This window comes from Hetaerina americana, unplaced genomic scaffold (genome assembly GCF_022747635.1).
Source record: "Hetaerina americana unplaced genomic scaffold, ioHetAmer1.1.p SCAF_28, whole genome shotgun sequence".
In the NCBI taxonomy this organism is placed as follows: domain Eukaryota; kingdom Metazoa; phylum Arthropoda; class Insecta; order Odonata; family Calopterygidae; genus Hetaerina; species Hetaerina americana.
This window is the reverse complement of record NW_027286852.1, coordinates 4,585,389-4,605,778: the sequence shown is the minus strand read 5'-3', so window position 1 is coordinate 4,605,778 and position 20,390 is coordinate 4,585,389. Positions and strand designations below refer to the sequence as shown.

Below are 20,390 nucleotides of genomic sequence, written 5' to 3'. Positions count from 1 at the left end.
CCGCATACCCTAAGTGTCGGCCCATACTCGTCAACCTAACCCGCATGACGTTACCGAAAGCAGACACCGTTGCTCGCAAGACGCTTACTCGTTCCCTGATTTTGGCATGATCTGGAACGATAGGGCTGTTGTGTTTTCAAATACGCCACCGGACTGTGCCGTAGCAGTGAAGAGCATTAGCATGCAACATTTTTTTTAACCCGAACGAAATGTACATATATATTCGTAAATCATACGAACTCACTGAAAGCACGAAACTAGTATCGACAACGTACTAAGGAGGACCATTAAACGAAGCCAAAAATTGAACTTCGCCGCAACTATAGGAATAAAACGCTTATATACTTCGGCATGTCTCAATTCAACCACCGAGATTGACGATATCAACTCAAAGGATGTGATTACGAGCTGAATTGCCAAAATGGCCGCTCATCAATCCCCTCGTCAAAGGAGGGAGAGGAGACCAAAAAGTTCTAATTTTGACCGAAAGTTCATACGCAAAGACTCGTTCATCGCGGCTTTTCCATCCGACACAAAGTGCTTGATTCTACTCGATGAACAGCCTAGAGTAACTGAGGCATTAAAAATGTTTATCTGCACGAAAATAAAATCCGGGGGGGCCTCGCCTCAAAAGCTTGCGGGCGCATGAGTCGCGGATGCCGCCTCCGCGAGGGGGAGGGGTTAGCGGCGAAGGAGACAAGTGCGCCCCATGAATAAGCAGTCTCTGAGGGTAATCTGAGACTCTTGAGGGGTCTTGCAATGTAAGAAGATGGATTCATCGAGGCCACGGGGCGGTCATCGAAGCTGGGATGGTACACGATGAAAGAAGCATAAGCCAAAGAAGACCCAAAAGCTCGCTTTCGATATTACCTTCAACATGAACATAATAAAAAGCATAAATAAATAGTAATAATTAATGAAACCACTCGCAGCGTTTTGGGAGAGCAGTCCCACGGATAAGAGACTCTCACGCCGCACGCATCTCCCAATGGAGACGAGGGACTTGGAGGTAACGACAACTCAGGATATGATGTCCTGGGGAGAACACATTTGGTGAAATTTGCGGAATAGTAAATAAAAAGTTAGGTTCCATACTGAAAGACTTAGTACTATTCTACCGCCTTAAGTCTGTGGATAAGTACAAAGTCTTATAGTATAGCTAATAAACACTCCAAAGAAGTGGCGCCTGAAACAGTAGAATATATAAAAAGTTAGGATTGATAAAAAGAATACTTGGGTATTGTAATGAGAGTGTCAGGGAACTTAGTTATGGCACGTTAGTTAGGCTGCGCCTAGAGTATGCTGAGAGTGTATAGAATCCTGACCAGGTGAGTTTAATTTCGGAAATAGATCGAGTGCAACGAGGAGCAACACCCCCCGCCACACGCCCTTGCGACGGCTTGCATGGTATTGCGTGGATGTAGATGAAGGCCAGCAGCGGAGCGAGTGCTCTCCGCTCCCTTCCTTCAACCGAATACAAACACTGTGCTCATTACGCCAAGGCTCACTCCTCAGGTCAATTCAATTGATACGCGACGGACGACGCCGATGCGTTGAGACACGCATTGATTTCCAACCAATCAATTGCAGAGAGGGTACGGACGGCGGTTCCTTCGCAGTGGCGCTGCACGGCAAGAGGCCGGTGGAGTCGAAGATCGAAGGGGCGAGCGCAAGCTGCGCCGAATATGGAAGCAGAAAGCCTCGTGAAAAAAGAGAACTCTGAAACGAACAGCGGGGACATTTGAATGAGCACGTTTAGCCGTGCCGGTCAACTCCAGGGATTGATATAGAACGGCAAGAATAGCAAAGAGGGCGATTGAAACAAGTGAGGCAAGATACGGCGTGACAGAAAACGAAGAAAAATGGATGAACTTGGGGATGGCCGAAGAGATGATTGGAATGAATCTGTGGTCGCATCGCGTCGTAGATTTCTTCGCGGCCCCTCTGCCGTCGCCCTCGACGCCTCGCGTGCCGTCACCGAAACGTCGGCAGCGAAATGTCTTGCCAGGGGACCCAGAGTAATGTTCGGAGAAAGATTGAGTGATGCGAGGGCACGGCGGTGGACCAGAGAGAGCAGTTGGCTCCATGGTTGCGTTGGTGCTGTGAATGCTCTCTATACGAACGCAGCCTTACGCACCGGCCACTCTCCCATATTACTCTTCAAAAGAATTCTCTCGATTAATTCTCACCCTTCACACTGGTTTTAAGCTTTGGCTTCCTGGAGTAGTTCATAGTTCACCACAGACGGATGGACAGTTCTTGGACATTTGTCCGTTCACTCTTAAACTAACAACACCACTGACGCACATCAGTGTGACTCATCACTTAGTCAGTGCACAGCACAAATATTCCTATGAATGTCAGAAGCATTGAAGTTTATTTCCAGCAAAAATCTCATCACCGAACAGATTTTACACTTGGCGGAACTTCCAATAGGATTGTTTATTATTACTCGCAACTAAAAAAACGAAAAACGACGAGCCTTCCACACACTGCAGCTCGAGGCGTACTGCCCTTGTGTGTGCGTCAATGCAGTGACCAGTCGACTCCCCCCCCCACTACTTCGCTCGCGGCACAAAAACGTAAGTTACTTTCTGGACCGAGCCGTCGTACATTTCGTTGATGACCACCGAATGCTCCTATCGCAAATTTTGTGGTTCTTGAAAGTGATTCTGATGTGATCATTAATCGGGCGAGGGAAGAATGGTAATTTAAAGTTAATATAAGGCACTGACTCGGGCGTTACTCGGTGTCTTTCATACTAGGCGTACATGAAAAAAGACTCACTCAGCACATTCCACTAGAATTTTTATGAGAAGGAGAGTCTTTTGTGAAAAAAAATTTTAGCGGAATCTGCAAAGTTGGTCTTTCTTCATTTACGCCTAATTTAAACTGAATGTTTGCATTTTTTCCGATTGCTGAATATTCTTTTTCCATTTCAAAAAACTAGAGCTCACAATTTTTTCGGTGCGTACGTGATTCAGGGCACAAACCGCCCTGCAAAGTCTTTTGACATAGTGTTCCTGCCAAACAGGGAGTCGCGATGGCAGCGGCGCCAATGACAAGACAATGGCCCTTTTCCTTAAACACCACACACACTGCACCATACACGCATTATGACGTCTATGGAGCAGTGACCTACATAGGGAAAAAGAGTTTCTTTGTGTATATTAAAACGATGATATCTCAGCAATACTTTCAACAAAAAAATAAGAGGCAAAAACATAATAAATAATGATGAAAACAAAATATTCCAAAACTCTCAACTACAAACACAGCTGTGCCACCCACAACAGTAGAATACGATTGTAATACACCTACACTAGTAAATTCCTGATTACAAAATAGATTAGTAGAAGTTTGCAATTTACTTCATGGTAGCTATTTAATTGAGGTCAATCTATAAGATGTAGCTTCATTCCAAGTTTTGTTAAAAATCAAGTTTGTCACATCGACTCGAGGTCAAATACAACCACACCAGTCCTCAATGGTCATTTCCGCAAATTGAATCGTCGAATAACAACAGCCATTTGCGCATTATCTATCTATCTAACTATTAACTTCCCACGTGTGACCAAGTAATTAAAACCTAAATGTAAGTCAGTTGGGAAATTCACCCTCAGTTTACTGAAAACATTACGCTCATAAAAGGACCACTTAGAGCAAAGCAAGGACAGCATTTCCTGAATCACTGACAGAGAATTTTGACATTTAGTGGAATCCTAGATGTAAACTAAGAGGGAGGAGCCATGGGACGCCCATGGCTCTGGACCTGGTAGGATGGTGCCAAGTGCGAAGAGTCAAAAATCTAGAGTTAAGTGAAATAAGAAAAACTGAATTTTTAGGCTTCCTAGCCACCACGACTCGCAGATCTCTGATTGGATCCCAGAGGCACACGCGTCGCGATGAGTATGGGGTTTGATCCCCAGGCGCCGAATGCTGGTATTCAATTGCACCCGCACCATCTCCTCAGATCGAATGTGGGGTCACGTGAAGACGTGCACTACTACCTGACCACAGAGGCAGCCGACAGTCATGCATCGTCAAACTCTGTCGTTTATATTGTTGTAATTAGCGAGAGAGAAGTGGAAAAGCGGACGACAAATACCAAGCCAGCTTCATTTTACAGGGTCCATCCCAAAAGTTGCAGGACATATTTTTTCCCAGGTAGACGCGCGGGTTGTGGTTCCTCTGGCTGGGTTCGAGGGAGGGGAGTCTCAGGAAAGGCCGGAGGACGGTGTTAGTTAGCTCCCAGCATTTGCAGAGTGCGGATTTTTCGTTCGCGAAACCTCTATAACGTGACCTCGTTACGCTCCGCCATGAACCGGACACTGGAACAGTTCTACGCAATTTAATTTTGCATGAAACAGGGCAAAACCGGGAGAGACTCATGACATGCTTAAGGAAGCAAATTTTGTACCGCGAATGCTCTCGGATGAACAAAAAGAAACTCGCACACAGATCTGCCAAGCGCTTTTCGACCACGTGAGTAGAGATCAAAATTCTTTTTAAATGCCCCACCAAATCTCTTCCTCTTCCCTCACCTCAAATTTGTGTTGAAATGACGTCAACACGGCTCTGTGGAAGCGTTACGACATTCCGTGACGAGGGAGCTTGGCAGCATTCCGGGTGTCGCCCTCCAGAAGGCGTACGAGGCGTGGAAAACCCACTGGCACAGCGGTGTGAGGACACAAGAGGGTGCTACTTGGAAGACTGTTATTGAGTGAATGCATCAAGTCTGGCGATACATTTTGTTTAATCCACTCCTAATCAACTACTTTCGGGACAGGCCTTGTAAAACACCATAAAACCTTTGGTAATGCATCGTGTCGAAGAGAGGACGAGAAAAAATGTTCCAGAGATTTTTATCGCATTTCCCGACTTTCTTGTTTTTCCAAATTCCATTCACTAAGTCCTCTCTCCTTACGCCGTCGGCATCGTTGGCCTCCCAAACCAAGCCTGGGGTGTGCGGGGGGTGGTCCAAGAGTGGCAATCCCCTGTCGCGGGGTCGGATCACCCTCAATAAACTGTTAGCCCACTGGCAGTGTCATTCATGGCGCTCGGTGACAGACCTGCCCTCTGCTGTTCGATTCATTTCCTCGCAAATAACTTAAGAATTCAATACACATTAGGACACTGTTTTCACTGCCATTTTCATTTATCGATTGGTTTAAGATCATGTTTACGATCCAAAGGGATCGTAAACATGATATTAAAATCCCCCCTCTGAAATTAAAGCGAGTGATTCTCTATCAAAAATTATTCAAATAATTAATTTAATGCAAAGTTTGAATTTTTCTGCTGTACATATCAACATGCCCCCGTGTATTCGTGACATTTTTTTAATACCTTCCCTTCCCGTCAATCAAATTAAGTTGGTTTCCTGAACTTGGAACATTCAGGAGGATGCCCAGGTTAACCCTTTCGGAACGTGAAAGGGGGTCCATCATAACAATGCGCTGGAGTGACTCGACCCCACCCCCTCGGGAGCAGAGGAGTCCGCTACCATTCCACCCATCGCCCCCTCAGACGCCAAACGGCCCGGGAGGGAGTCGGGGGCCGCCCGCCCCCGTGAAGGCAAACCGGCGCCGCCATGACCCACTCCAACGGCGCCGCCGGGGACGGAGGGGCCACACGTTGCGTTGTGGGACTCCCGACGCTGATGGAGCCAACCGAAGCAATTCAGTGGCATTTCTGCGAAGGACACAGTTCCAAAAATGCATAAAACTATAGTAAAAATGGATTAATTCCGACCATGGATAGGTTGACATCATCTGAAGATGATACTAAATATAAGAGGCCAAGGCCGCTGAATTAAATACTCTATATAGTGCTGACCTCACAATAGTGAAAGACGGTCGCCATTCAGTAGAGGACAGAACGGAGGGCAGTGAAACTGAGGAGGCCCAGAACAACGGAAAGATTGTTGGGGCGGGTTATTTCAATTGGAAGGTCGGCGCTTCGTTTTTTTCATTCGCCGTTGGTTTCGGTCTGCCGCTCAGATACGAACTGGGAACGGGCCTCGACCGACGCCCCTTCCCATGGAAGTCATTGGCAAACGAAAAGCATTTAGCGAGAACGGGACGCATTCCTCGCCCACCAATTGAATCAATAAGAACGGCCCAAAGAAATGTGCCCATTCGGTGAACGCAACGACCTTCAACCTCAAGTCTTCACACAACATACACTCGACAAGGCTGTCTGAGGCAGGCTAGACGAAACGCCCCCGAACAAGTCCCTGAGCCTCGGGGCTCTCGAACCCCAGACACCCGAACGGTCTCCCAACCCCGCGGGGACCATGACCCAGTTGGGACAGTTCCGAGCGTCCTATCGAGCAGCTTGCTTCATTATCATAACTTGGCTATCCCTTTTATATCCATGGACTCGGCAGAAATAATTAACCAAAATTCCAGTGAAATGATTTTTCCCGAAACCAAGGTTTCAAAACATTTTACGAGGTTAGTTTGAAACGTTCTCGGAATCACCATCAGATGTCAGCGCTAGCTCAACGAGTTTCCCGCGTAGTAATGGGTAGTCTTTGAGTAATGGTAACTCTTTGAGTAAACACGTAACGCGTCTGTTCTCTGGGAAGAGATCTGTGGCGCGGACGCCTCTCAGTGGTTATTACCGTCAAGTGATTTGTGAAGATGGAAAAAATTGAGATTCGAGCAGTGATCAAATACTTCGTAAAGAAAAGTATGAAAGCAAAGGAAATTCATTCCGACTTTCGGAACAATCTGGGGGAATCTGCATCTTCATATTTTACTGTTGCTAAATGGACAAGCGAGTTTAAGTTTGTTCGGCGCAACATAGATGATGGTCCGCGTAGTGGTCAGCCAAGATGTGCCAATACCCCAGGGAATCATTGCAAAAGTGCATAAAGTGGTCATGGAGGATCGCCGATTGAAAGTACGAGAAATCGCTGAAGCTGTAGGGATGTCATCTGAACGGGCATGTCACATTTCAACAGAGGAATTGGATATGAGAAAATTATCTGCTAGAAGGGTGAGCTATAAGAGGTGGACTCTTCAGAGAGGTAATTTCCGAACATTTTTTCACCCGTTATAACAGCAACCAACACGGTTTTCTGCACTGGTGTGTGACCACAGATGAAACTTGGGTCTACTACTATACCCCGACAATTTATAGTAGTCAAAGCAGTGGAAACCTGTTGATTCACCACCACCAAAGAAAACAAATGCTATACGGTTGGCCGGAAAGGTGATGCAAAGCGCCAATTTCCTGCGAGCGTTCGTTCAGGCAAGATCGTGCTTTTAGTGGACCCCTGTCCACTCGGTGCGAGCGCTAAACGCAGCGAACCATTGAACAGCGGCACGCCATCACATTTGGTGTTGGACTGGATAAATCGACGCCGGAGACGTTGTGCGTGATTTTCCAAGTGCTCAAGGGTGACATTATGTCACCCAGTGCAGTTTTTCAATGGCACAAGCTCTTCAAAGATGGCCGAGAGAGTGTGGAGGATGAAACAAACGCTGGACGGTTGTCAACATCAAACACCAACGACAACCTACAACGTGTGCTGAATTCAGACTAAGCGTGCGCATGATCGCAGATCGTATTGACATTGACGAGATGGCTGCGCACACCATTATTATTACTGAAAATTTGGTGATGCGAAAGATCGGCGCCAAACTCGTCCCGGAGGTCTTTGGACGGACGACCAAGAGCAGAGTCGAGTGTCTGCTTGCGAAGACCTTCGGCGACGGAATAGCGACGAATCCCCAACCGCATTACAGCCCCGACTTGTAAACAGCAGACTATTTCCCATTCCCTATAAAATTGAAACCATCCCTCAAATGACACCACGAAAGGACCCTAAATCAAGCCGTAAAAGAAGCTTGCTCGCCTACCCTTAAGGACCTTACGCCTGCCAGGGAGCCTTCGAGTCGCGGAAAAGCCGCTCTGGCAAAAGTGTGACGACGCTCAAGGGATATATGCACATTGAAGAATATTTGAGGCTTAGTAGGAAGTTCTGATATAATCTATTTTCCTATACTTTTTATAAAAACTTTGTAGTTGTCGTATGCGTTGTGCAATAGTTTACCCAAGCACAACAGGTAGGCCACCTCTGATAATAATATGCCAGACATCACCCTTCTCGACTATTCATCGCAATCCTCGGTTCGTCACTGAATTTCCATCGAGGGTGAGCAAGAGGAGCGATTCAAAGGAGAAATGGAGCAAATGTGTGACCGGTGTGCCCGGGATGCGCCGGGAGGTTGGTTGTGCTCATCAGGGGTCAAAGGCTGACCTCGGACGAAGACCACGTGCATCCCCCGCAGACTCGACCATTGGAATAAATACGAATGCAAATACTATAATATTAATAACGAAGTGATTCAGACCAAAAGGCAGCCTGGGGTGGCTGGGTGCCCATAGCCCCGGTATTAAACTCTTTGTGGAGTAAGGGAATCAAATCCAACGGGAGCTGATTGGCGCCGAACAGGGAAAGTAACACTTCTGCTCCGTTGATGGATAACCTCTTCCGTACCACTTCGCTGCCTACATAACTCTCAATTTATCATAACATTTCCAGCAGTCATTTCATCACACAAAACTTATATTTTACATTGGAATTTGAAGATGAAAAATGACAATACTGCCTAAATAAAAATAGCCGGCAACAGTTGCTAGTTTGGAGGCAAACAGAACTGACAACTATTTCGCCAATGCTCTCTCCACACGCACAATATTTAAACTGTAATAGGAGGGGCTATGATGATGACGTCGACTATGGGGTCGGGCACACCCCTCGGGAGTTCTCACGCCTTGAATCATCGTCCACTGGAAATCAAAGGAGAAGATTTTATTAGAAGGTTATCTGTCTGGAACCCATGGAGCACAGTGAACATTTTGTAACCAAGGTAGACGACTCATCAAACCCTTGCAAATTGATATAACGATTAGCAACGCTAAAAAAAGAAAAAGAACGCCATAAGTGGGAAGTGACGATGTCCGCAGAGGAGGGAGGGGAGAATTTATGTGAAAAAATGGCAACAAGAAAAGACAGGTTGAAAAAACCACCTGGACGGTGAGAAACGCCCCTTCGAGCATTGCGGCGGATGACGCAATGCAATCGGGGGCAATGAGGATTAAAACGGCAATAAGAACGAAGTCTAAGTGAAGAGATGGAATGACTCCTGAGAACAATTATAGAGTTAAACTTAATTAAGAACTATATGAAGAGGTAAACCAAGCTGATGAAATATCACAAATGGAACATTGAGGGTAACTTCGAGGCAACAGTTAACGACCATCGCACAACGAAGGCTACTTTACCGATAGAATCGCCGGGTCGGCTAACTTATTCGTCAACAGAGCCAATTATCAACAGTACTACAATTACCATTTCTTTTGGGGGCAATTTGCATTAAACTTTAACTATAAAGGTAGCGGTACATAGTTATTAACTCAATCAGACTGGCCTTTGCTAAAACAGTCCTCAAGCTAATTGACGTACGTGTGCTGAAGTCGACCCCTTCCTTCCCTTCCCCCATCCACACTCGTCTTATTTGCTTGTTTCGTGTTCCTGCTTCCTCCCTTCATTCTGTCCAACATCTACATCCTAGTCCTGCCTCTTCCTCGTTTAACTTACATTATCCCCCCCACCAAAGTCTTCTACATCCCATTGACAAATAATTGCCCTGACTTTTCCCTTGCCTCTTAACCTAACCCAACTGATCTTACGAATTCCCCGCCCAATTTCCTTCCTACCTCCAGTTCTTCCCTTGCCTCTTTAATCAATTCCTCCACATATCCGTTGCACAGCACCGGTGACAATGGACAACCATGCCTCACACCTCTTCCTAACATTGCCCATCTGGACTCTCCGTTCCCCACTCTCACCTGAGCCATCTGAGATATGTACAGTTTTTGGTTAGTCCCCTATCCCTAATTGACACTAATATGACGACATTTCATGGCCAAATTCCTCCCTAACAAACCCATAAAAACTCTTCCTCGCACATTTTCCTACACCTTTAAGTAGTTCCGCGGGAATGCAATTTTCCACCACGATTATTTCGCTCTTTGCTTCCGCCTTAGATTATTATTTAACTCTTTTTACTTCCTTGTCTTTCCCTCTTTCTACATTCTTCCGTTTCCTTCCCTCTTTATCTTCCTTATCATTTCGTCCGTAATCCCTGGTCTCTTTGTCCTTTTCCTATAATTTCATATTAGCGGCTGAATATCCCTTTTTGGATTTGTTCCTATTTTTCTTCTTCTATACATGTAGCACCCAGCTCCTATTTTTCACTCATAATTTCCCCTCTAGCCTGCTCATACCCTTCCTTTTTCGTCCCAATAAGAGCCTCTACATTGTGCTTTCTCAACCTATTCTGTTTCAACCTCTTTGATCCGACGTAAAATTTCATTAGTTCTACATTATAATTTGATTTCGTATCCCCTCCCGGGCAACTGCGAATTGATCGCGCTGATCCTTAAATATGTGCCTAACCATAATACAAGTAGAGTCTAATTGACATCTTCCAATCCCCCATCACTATCAAATGTTTCCCTCCAGGAACACCCGCAAATACGTCCTCCACCTCATCGTATAACCTGCAAATCTCTTCCTCCTTATGATTGACGGCAACTTGATGGCATGTTGACTTGAACAATGCCCTAGTTCGTTGATTTAGCTTTTAATTCTATTAATAATATTTTAACACTAGCTTGCCCAATGTTTGCCCTCTTCTTGCTACCTTTTTTCAATGCTGTTACCACACACTTGCTGGGCTCTCTTCCCCTTCGCTCAATATTGCTCCACATTTATCGCTCCAGTAGTCCCCTTCAGCTTTCCATTCCAAACCACCTCAAGCAGCCCTATAATATCTATATTTCCTTTCCCGTGCTTTTTTTTATTTCCCAGTCATCAGCATATTATTAATCTTCTATATTCAATTTTCTAACGCCTCCCCACTTTGATGAGGGCAAAAAAAGAAACTGCACTTCCACAAAAAGAATTAATACTTAACACGACCATGGTTTCGATGCTGCGCGTCATCATCGGGTGACATACACCGAACATTTTTCAACTTACATCGCCTGGCTCCAAGAGGGGAGGAAGGGGGAGATTGCAGTCAACCATGGGTACAGGGAAATAATGATTGTAAAACATGTACAACAGAAAACAAACACAGATAGCCCAGATATCTACAAGATGATACAACAAATACTCTCCAAGAACTAAATCAAAACAGCTTTTTACAACACACACACTTTAAAAAACATAATTGGTTCATCCAAAGACAAAATTGGCATAATGCAACAAAGCGGGGTTCATAAACTCAATTGAGCAGACTGCAACGCCACCTCGTATATTGGACAGACAGGGAGGACATTCGATATTAGGGTTAAAGAACACCGATCATGCTTCACAAAGAAAGACAATACATTGGGATTCTCCAAACACCTCTTAGATAAAAATCACACCAGTAACTTCACAGCAGACATTCTTCACACTACAATAAAAGGATGAAGGTTGAATGCTTGGGAGGAGTTGGAAATTTGGCAATCCCTTCAGCAGTCTGACAGGTTTGAGGTGGTCAACGAAACATTATACCTCTCCCGTTCCCCCCCCCCCCTCCTAACATTCTTAAAATACTCCAAAAATCATTCTGCGCCCACCCCACCCCCACCAAGGCAGTGATGCCCATCGACTGTCCCTTAATGAAGGTCAAACCATTGCAGACAAATACCCCCCCCCCTCGTTGAATGAAGAACAAAATGTGTTCTTTTCCGCTGTTGTTTCCAAGAATGGTGGAGGGATACATTGTGTTCTTCATTTAATGAACATGAACTTCCACAAAGTTGAGCCCGGAAACCATAGAATGCATACCCTCCCCCTGCCCTAGCCCACTAATAGGTTGCTGCACCTGCACCCTACTTACCCCCTCCCCCTCACTCCCCTCCTGGAGCCAGGTTGGAAAATTTTCCATGCATGTCATCTGATGATCGAATCGCAGCATCGAAGCCATGGTCGTGTGAAGTATTCAATCTTTATGTGGAAGTGCAAAAAGTTTCTTCTTTACACTAATTAAGAAGAAATTCCACTAAAATAAACCTGAAACTGTTATGCCGCTTAACTTTATTTTTATGAATCGGACTCTTACACTTCTTCACTTTTTATTATTACTGAATTATGATCTCCATTGCATAAATATATTAAGAGACGGTAGTAATAAGTACACTAACTACGCAATGTGAATCGTTGTTAACAAGTAGGGAATACAACATACCTCGATATCCTTACGCATACATAACTATTTCCAAACGGAAATTAACGAATGTAACTGTCCAGTGCACAACCCCTTCTATTACAGAAGAAACCAATAAAGATAGGAAACCAGGTGATCTTTTAATGGCAAGAAAGAATCTTATTCGTAATAACTGGGAACATCAAATGAATCTACCACTCCTTGACCAGGGTGCGTTTGTCATCAATACAGTTGACTATCCCAATTCACGTACTCTTGAACTCTCTCTTCAAAGTACTTTTTAACTTTCACTCGAGTTACTTGCTCGCAATCGGTCTCGTGGCCGTATTCAGTCTTTGGTGGAGTTCGCCACCGACTTTGGGCTTCACTCTCAAGCAACCCAACCTCTCTCTCTCTCTCTCTTCGCGTTGACTTCGCCAGCATCGGAAACCCCTGGCTGCAATAAATAATCTTCGGATCGTCGTAGCACCGGAGAAAACAACCATAGGCGGCTCAACATCCCATCTTCCCCCCGCACTCCATGGCCACCCTGTGCACAATATATCCCTTGCATATCCGTCAATTCACACGTTGATTCAAAAGGTTTATTTTTTTCGACTTTTTTAGGCATCCCAGACACCGCACCCTTTTGTGATTCAATTAAGGAGTGGAAATTCGATCAAGCGGCAATAGGGAAAAAGGAAAGTTATAAAGGTCATTGGATGGAAAGGGGTCAAGGTCTTCCAATTGAAGGAAACTTTTATACGACTGCTCTCCGCTAGCAAGAATAAGAACAAAGTTGGCGCAATCAGAGCCAGAGATTCGGCAGAAGGAAGAGGATCAAAGTAAAGGCAGATTCTGAAACTTGGCACGCCCCGAATGCGTGTCGATCATTGAGGATAACGTCGCGAGGGGAGGGGGCGGAAGGGGGAGCAAGCCCCCCCCCCCCGTGGACAGCAAAAGCACGCTTCGGTCTCGGAAGAGAGGAAGGGACGAACACCCGCTTCCGCAATCTGAAAATCCGCATTCGTGATATTTAGAAATACGCGCGTCGAGGTGACGGCCCCTCCGATTCCTGGCCCCCTTCCGGAGTTGGTGGGCGGACGGAAGGTTTGCCAAAGGACGTCAAAGCAGCAACTCAACAACCCCGCGGCGGCGAAGCAAGAGATCTTTAGAGATACCGCGTCTCCGAGCAAACCACGTCAAAGATTGACCAGATGGGGCCCTGGCTCGGGCCACGAGGGCAGGGCCGCGCGGGCGAGGCGCACCCTCGAGGTCCTTCAGTCATGCTGAGCGCAGGGGGGAGGGGACCCTCGTAGTTGTCCTCTGCAAGACATTTCCCATTTGGGGGAACAGGAAGATGACCACAGAGGAGTGTCTGTTTCCGACGTTGATCACGGGCGTCTTTGGTTTCACCTCCCTCGGCTTGTCCATCAAAACGCATCATCAACCAAAACGTTTGCTGAATCGATGTATTCGGTGTCACTCCCCAGTTTAAGCGTCGGTGCTGGAGCTTTAAACTCAAACAGGCCACGCTTTACGTCCGACGGACATCTTGTAAAATATCCTTGAATGCAGTAATGGCGTCTGGAATACAAGGTTTGTATAAAAAGTATCAGTAACATGACATGACATGTGCACGTGAAGTGCTGAATTAAGACACGGTTTTCAAGTGTGCGCATGATCGCAGATCGTATTGGCATTGATGAGATGACAGTGCACACCATTATTATCACTCAAGATAGGGCAAATGCGAAAGATCTGCTTTAAACTCGTCCTCCCGAAGGTCTTTGGACGGACGACCAAGAGTAGAGTCGACAGTGCCTGCTTGCGAAAACCATCTGCAACGATATCGCGACGATTTCCCAACCCCCTTACAGTCCCGACTTGGCACCATCAGACTACTATTTCCTATTCTCAAAAGTATTAAAATCCGCCCTCAAAGCCATGGGACCCCAAGTGCCGTCAAAGAATCTTGCGCGCGTACCCTTAAGGACCTTCCGCCTACCATTGAGAAGCCTTTGGGTCGTGGAAAAGCCGCTGGCTGAAGTGCCTTGACGCTCAAGTCTCAATGTACTTAGAATATTGAGCCGTTGCAACAATACCTGAAATAAATCGATTTTCCGAAACTTTTCCCGATACTATTTATACAAACCTTGTAAATTGCGAGGAATGCATGAACATGACAACTGAAACGTACTTTCCGAACATTTTAAGCAGCCGAGGCGTAACTGTAGGTTGATCTGGCAATCCACAATTAAGAGCGTGCAAGTTTTCCTCGATGTTTTCAAAAAGCCACCGTTTTACAATTCCTCGTACGTTACAGCATAACCCTTGGATGCTTCTGCCTTCTGCGCGATTACGTGAATATTTATACAAATGACTTGGCCCGTTATCTCTGCCAATGTAATTTCTAATTCGGAGAGCGCAATATGCTCCCTCGCCGAGGAAAAAGGTACCCACTTTCAAAACAAAGAGTCAAATCTATTTTATTAAAAATCAAGGAAATAATTGAACATTTATAGACATTTCTTTTTATCAAATCTTCCAAACATCGATTAAAACATTAGAAGGTACCTCCGCCCAGAGAGTCGCGTTAAGGGTGCCTCGGTCCACGCGCCACATTGGGCCCAACAGGTGGGGGCACATGCGAAGTATCTCATCTCGTCAGCATCTCAAAAGTAGACATGGCCGAACTGTTTCATACGCCTACCACTGGCAATGTCGCAAATCTACCCCAACCAATGACTTAGAAGGCAGACGCCAATCACGGGTTTCTAATGGGTGCGGTAGACGAGAAAGGACCGCGAAGAGGACAAGCAAGGGATTCACAAAGGGAGAACGGACAAAGTTGGGCGGGAGGGCAGTCATCGGCCACCAGAGTCGTCCTTATGAGAAGGTAAAAAGAGAATGGAGAGAGAGCTGCGGTTAATTAATCTCCGGATTGAAATATTGGAAAGGATGATGACGACTCCATCGTTACTCTCAGCACCGACCAAGTTTTGACATTAATGGTATCAGACAACGAGCATCACCCTACAGTTTTAGGGAGTACCAGAATGGAGGAGAGACTACATTCGTGCAAAATTATTACTCCTTGGCACAACACAACAACATATTCACCGCATCATGCTGTAACTGATATATTATTATTACATTACAAGGCACTCCTATTCTGGCCGCAGGCTTTCAATATTTCAGATTACTACATGCGTACGTACAAGGATACCCGTCCCATTTGAGGGCGGAACCTGGAGATATGACTTCGATCATATCAGTATCAATCCCAAAACGAACAAGAGTTCAGCAGAAGCAAAATGAGAGTCAACGTATCGGACCTTCTAATCTTCGCAAAACGCCACAACTCCACATTCCACTCTACATCAAGTCCCTCTTCACCTCCGCATACTTCCTCCCTCCCTCCCTCCATTCCGTCCAACATACATACCCACCATCCCCCATTCCCGACCCTTCCTGGCTTGCCTAACATTCTCTATCCTTCTCTCACAGTCTTCAACATCCCATTCCCAATCAAAACGCTCTGCATTCACCTGTCTCCTTAGAATGTCTTCCGTGCATTCCCCTCTCCTATCCCATCATACCCAGCACTTCCTCACTGTTTTCCTTTCTGTCCGCTTCATCTTCTCCGTCACCACATTTCAAAACCCTTCAATCTTCTTATTTCATCTTTCCTCAACGACCAAGTTTCCGCACCGCATAATATTACGACCCATAATCAACTTTTTCACCAGTATTTCATTCAAGTCTTGACATGTGGTCCCCGTCATCAACTCCCTCTGCAACTCTGCAAAGGCTTCTCCGCTACAAACATTTCCCCTTCTCTTGTCACTACTAATTCGACCATCTTAGTCCAAAACACTTCCGGATAAGTTAACTTCCACCTGCTCCAGTATATCTTCCAACTTTAATTTTCAACTTAGCCTCCCTTAAGCCTTCTGGGAAATTCCATTACCTTCGCGTTGCTTACATTGATTCATATCACATACTAATCATACTTACTTTGTAATATGATCAGCGATTATTACAATTCTCAATAACTATGGTGGCGAAATTAACGAAGCCGATATCTAAAGGTAGAGCATACAATCAGAGAAAAAGGATTATTTTATTTATAATTTGACGTTTTCACTAATATGTGCCAGAAGTAGTATTGGGAGGAGAATGCAATTTTTTTAGAGAAAGCAGCCTTTTAAAAAGTGGAAGGTAATTAGGAAACGAACTAGGGGTAAAGACAGAAAATATTCTCGGCGGTTTTAACATAGCAAATCGTGCATGCTTTGTTTGTGGAAAATTTCCACAGTAGAAAATTAAACGGAACGGACACTTGCGTTTTTCATCTTGAGTGCAGAGTGAGTTAGTTACAACGTGCTTTGAGGCCACGACGGCGTGTAAAAATTTTCTGGGCTACGCAAAAGCTACCTCCAATCTATAGGTGCCCTCAACCTAATAATTAATGTCTTTGTATTAAGCCTTTTTTATACCCGATGGCAAGATGGGAGCGGTTCAAGTGCCTGCGCTGGTTGCCCAAAAATGCTGAGATGACCATTCATTATCCGCAACAACTTGCACTGAACTCATCTAATTTTTCCCGTGATATGCGCCCACCCTAAATGCAACGCTGACAATTACATGAAAAAGGTGATGCCACTGACATATGACGCTTAAAACTCAAATTTCGAGCCTCAATCAATTAACAAGAAACTGCGATAGATTGCGCAACAGTAACTTTTAACGGAGTGTAAAAATCATTTGCGGTCAAATCGAATGATTTTTACACTCCGAAATGGTTGCATCGTAATACGTACTATAAATTACATCCGTCTGCAGAAGAGGCGATTATACAATTTCGGAACTCAATTTCGGTTCCAAGCAACACAAATTCCACAGGCGAATATATTTTTTTGCAAATTGAAGGTGATTTTTACTCAAGACACGATAAAAACCTGAAGTCGCAATGGAGAGCAAGACGATCCAAATGTGAAAAAATATAATGCTTCTGTTAGTTCTGCGACAACCACTATGGCGAATATGATAGCGATAGTGAAGCTGAGTGAATACATAATGCACAGGGAATATTTTCATAAAATAATGAAAAAAATACTACAAAAGATGGACAAAGTGCTCAAATTTACCAACCGTCAAATGAAACAAGAGTTGTAAATCCACAAATAAAAAAGTATCGCATAACGACCAACAAAACGTTTGGCACAAATTGTGAAAAGTAGTTAGCTTGCCACGGTCCGCCAACCAAGCGGTCTGACGTCCAAGAGCGTTACGACTCCAACGAACGCATAAACACTTACTTCCCAAGGGTCGTAATAATGCACATGGACCTAATTCGCAATTTTTCCTTTTCGTAGACGTCTCCCGTGCATTAGCAGCGTAGTTCCAAGAAAGGTTATTTCATGATATGCATTTCACCATATGCACAGCGCAACTTGTAGATCCTGCCGCAAAGAGTGGACATTATCGCGAGGTCCATTGCCAACAGGATAAGGAGTCACCCATGCCGAAAATTCTCGCAAGTCAGCGCAGGTATGCGCCCGAGGCCCGTCAAAAAAGGTCGCGTGAGCACGCAAACAAGAATCGCCCCTGCCCGATACAGGTCCCGCCCGACGCGTCTCGGCACTGAGACCGCACTCATTCATAGCCGACGACGCAGAAAAAAACCCGCTTACGTCAAAACACGCTCGCAACGAGTAAGCTTACTGTTAGGGCATCCTTGAAGGGAAAGAGGTGAGATGATATCGAACGATAGGAGGGCACTGGCATGTTACGCTTCCGTGGAATTATACTGAAACAACTAGGGCAACAGATAAACAAATAACACCGGAGGGAGGAAATGCCCAAGATGGGGGAATCGACAGTACTCGGCAGAAATTTGATGATGAGGAGAATTGATAAAAAGTTAAGAAGAGTGCAGTTCAAGCAGTTGATTGGCTAGAATATTAATTTGAATGATAAAGGCACGAGCGATCGACCACCCAAAAGTGCATACCGACCGAGAGAGGTCGTAGATCGGAAGGATTTCAATAAACCTTTTTGGGGGATATTAACAAATTACGTCGAAATGTATAGCAACGGTGGGGAAGGGTCGGGGTGAGGTAAAAAGGCAAAGGTTTCGAATCAATCGCAGTAAGAAAATAAATGGATTTGGAAAAGGAGACGTTTTATATAGGATTGAAGAGAAAGTACTTTTATTAGACGTTTGTGTCCGCGTAGCGAAGGCTGTTCACTAATTTTCAGAGACTGTCCAAAGCTTGCATTTAAACGGATGACAACCTGTAACAATAAATAGTAAATGTTTACATAATTGTGTTTGGCCACAACCACAAGATAAAATAAAAGCATTCGCATGGGTATTTTAACGATCTGATTATCAACAGGCATTTCTAACGACAGGTTTTTAATGCAGAAATCCACTGTTTCAGTTGTAACTCTTCACAAATTTACTATTGAATGAACGACCATTATAAATAATTCGCATCAAAGGAAGATTAAACTATCCCGGGAAGGAAAAGGGGGTTGTCACGCCCTTCGCCTCGGCGTAAATTTCTTGGCAAAAAAGATTAATTTTAAATGACGTCGTAGCTACAAGGTCAATTACTAGGCAAATAATATGAAACCCCGGGGGCTAAGCCACATGAAGGTATCTGAAATAAATAGGTGATTATTATTACATTAAATGCGATGTAACAGAGCTCCATACATCTGCCATTCCACATAAACACGCACAAATAACGGTTTCCAGAACACTGCGAGATTCGTTCAGCGGAATGCAGAAAGGGGTTTCCCTAAAAATCATACAAGGGGACCTTACCTTTCGGGAGACGTGGGGGGGGGGGGAGCTGTTGTCATGTGTGCGTGCCACAGATGGGAGGGAAACAAGGGACGACACAAGTCGATGTGCGACAGACTAAGAATTGTACATTACACCCATGCCGGCCGGGTGATATTGTTTTGTATGCATACACACGCAAATAGACGGGACTGCACTATGAAGCTGCCGTCTAAAGGAATCCTTCCCACCAGTTTCTCCCTTGACTTAGACAGTCTTCTTATCTTTAAGAAATAAATGGCCCCATAAGCACTTTGAGAGATACGAACATGTAACCCACTTCCTGGCGCCGCGACCAGTTCCGTAATCGTCCCGGCGGCAATGCTCTAGTTCCCTCTCTCCTGCTAAATTTCTCATACATTTCAGTACTTAGGTGTGATGTAAGTGCACGGTTATCTTCAATACATTACAAGACTTGGCTTCGGTGCCATTCGCTGTAAAATAAGTTGCAAAGACACCTAACGAAAGACGCCATATGAGAAAAATGTAAACGGAAATAAACGAGGGCAGTGGGATCGGTTAAAAGTAACTCAGATCACAATAAGTGATACATAAAACGTAGAGAGTAAAAGTGAACGAAAGATGAGACTATGGCGTCAAGCCGGTAAACCAAGCCGTACGCCTAAGGATTTGCGCGCTTTCTGTATTCCATTGAGTTCGCCCAACTGCGTTCATTACTGGAATGTAAGCTAAGTCAACAAAAATACAAATGGCGAACGTCGACAGCGACTTCAGCTCCATTAAGGAAAGAAGCGACAAAAATCAGCCACCTGAAACCACAGTCTGAGTCCTTGTTCTGTAAAGCAACGCATTATTGATCACTGAGCAGGGCCTGGATATAAGCGAACGAGCTGGAACACGTGCTTACGGAGGCAAGGCGACTACCGGGCAACGTCTGCTCCAACAAGGTAACAGGCCAGAAAAAATGATCATTCCACCTAATCAAGCTTAACAAATCGTTGAAATAGAAATACTCGCTTGGATTCTGCGTAACAATGAAAAATGTTACTCACCATTACTATTTCGGGCTGGAATTTTACCTCTCCGCGGCACGTCAAGACGAGCAGTCCAACTACTTTCAATTCCACTCGCCAGGGGGAAGCAGTAGGCGAAACACTACGAAAGAATGAACCTCGTTGTTCGCGATCCGATCGATGCTAGCGCCCTCTATTCGATGCGACGATTCTCTAAATGAGACAATCGTAAGAGTCGCATAAAATGCCGGGTTAAGGGTTTTTACGCAATTTTTATGTATGGCAGGCACAAGTACCTCCGCGGAGAGAATCTAATCAGATTATTTACGTTTTCATATT

The 20,390-nt window shown here is 45.0% G+C and overlaps 1 protein-coding gene across 2 annotated transcripts in view; it reads right to left on the bottom strand.

Moving 5' to 3' along the window:
- Positions 1–20,141, bottom strand: part of NaPi-III (Na[+]-dependent inorganic phosphate cotransporter type III) — a 222,310-nt gene extending 202,169 nt beyond the window's left edge. For both annotated transcript variants that reach the window (XM_071586965.1, XM_071586966.1), the window contains exon 1: positions 20,091–20,141. The gene's annotated coding sequence lies outside the window, so the exon portion shown is untranslated. The remainder of the gene's footprint in view (positions 1–20,090) is intronic.
- Between the last annotated feature and the right edge of the window lie 249 nt (positions 20,142–20,390).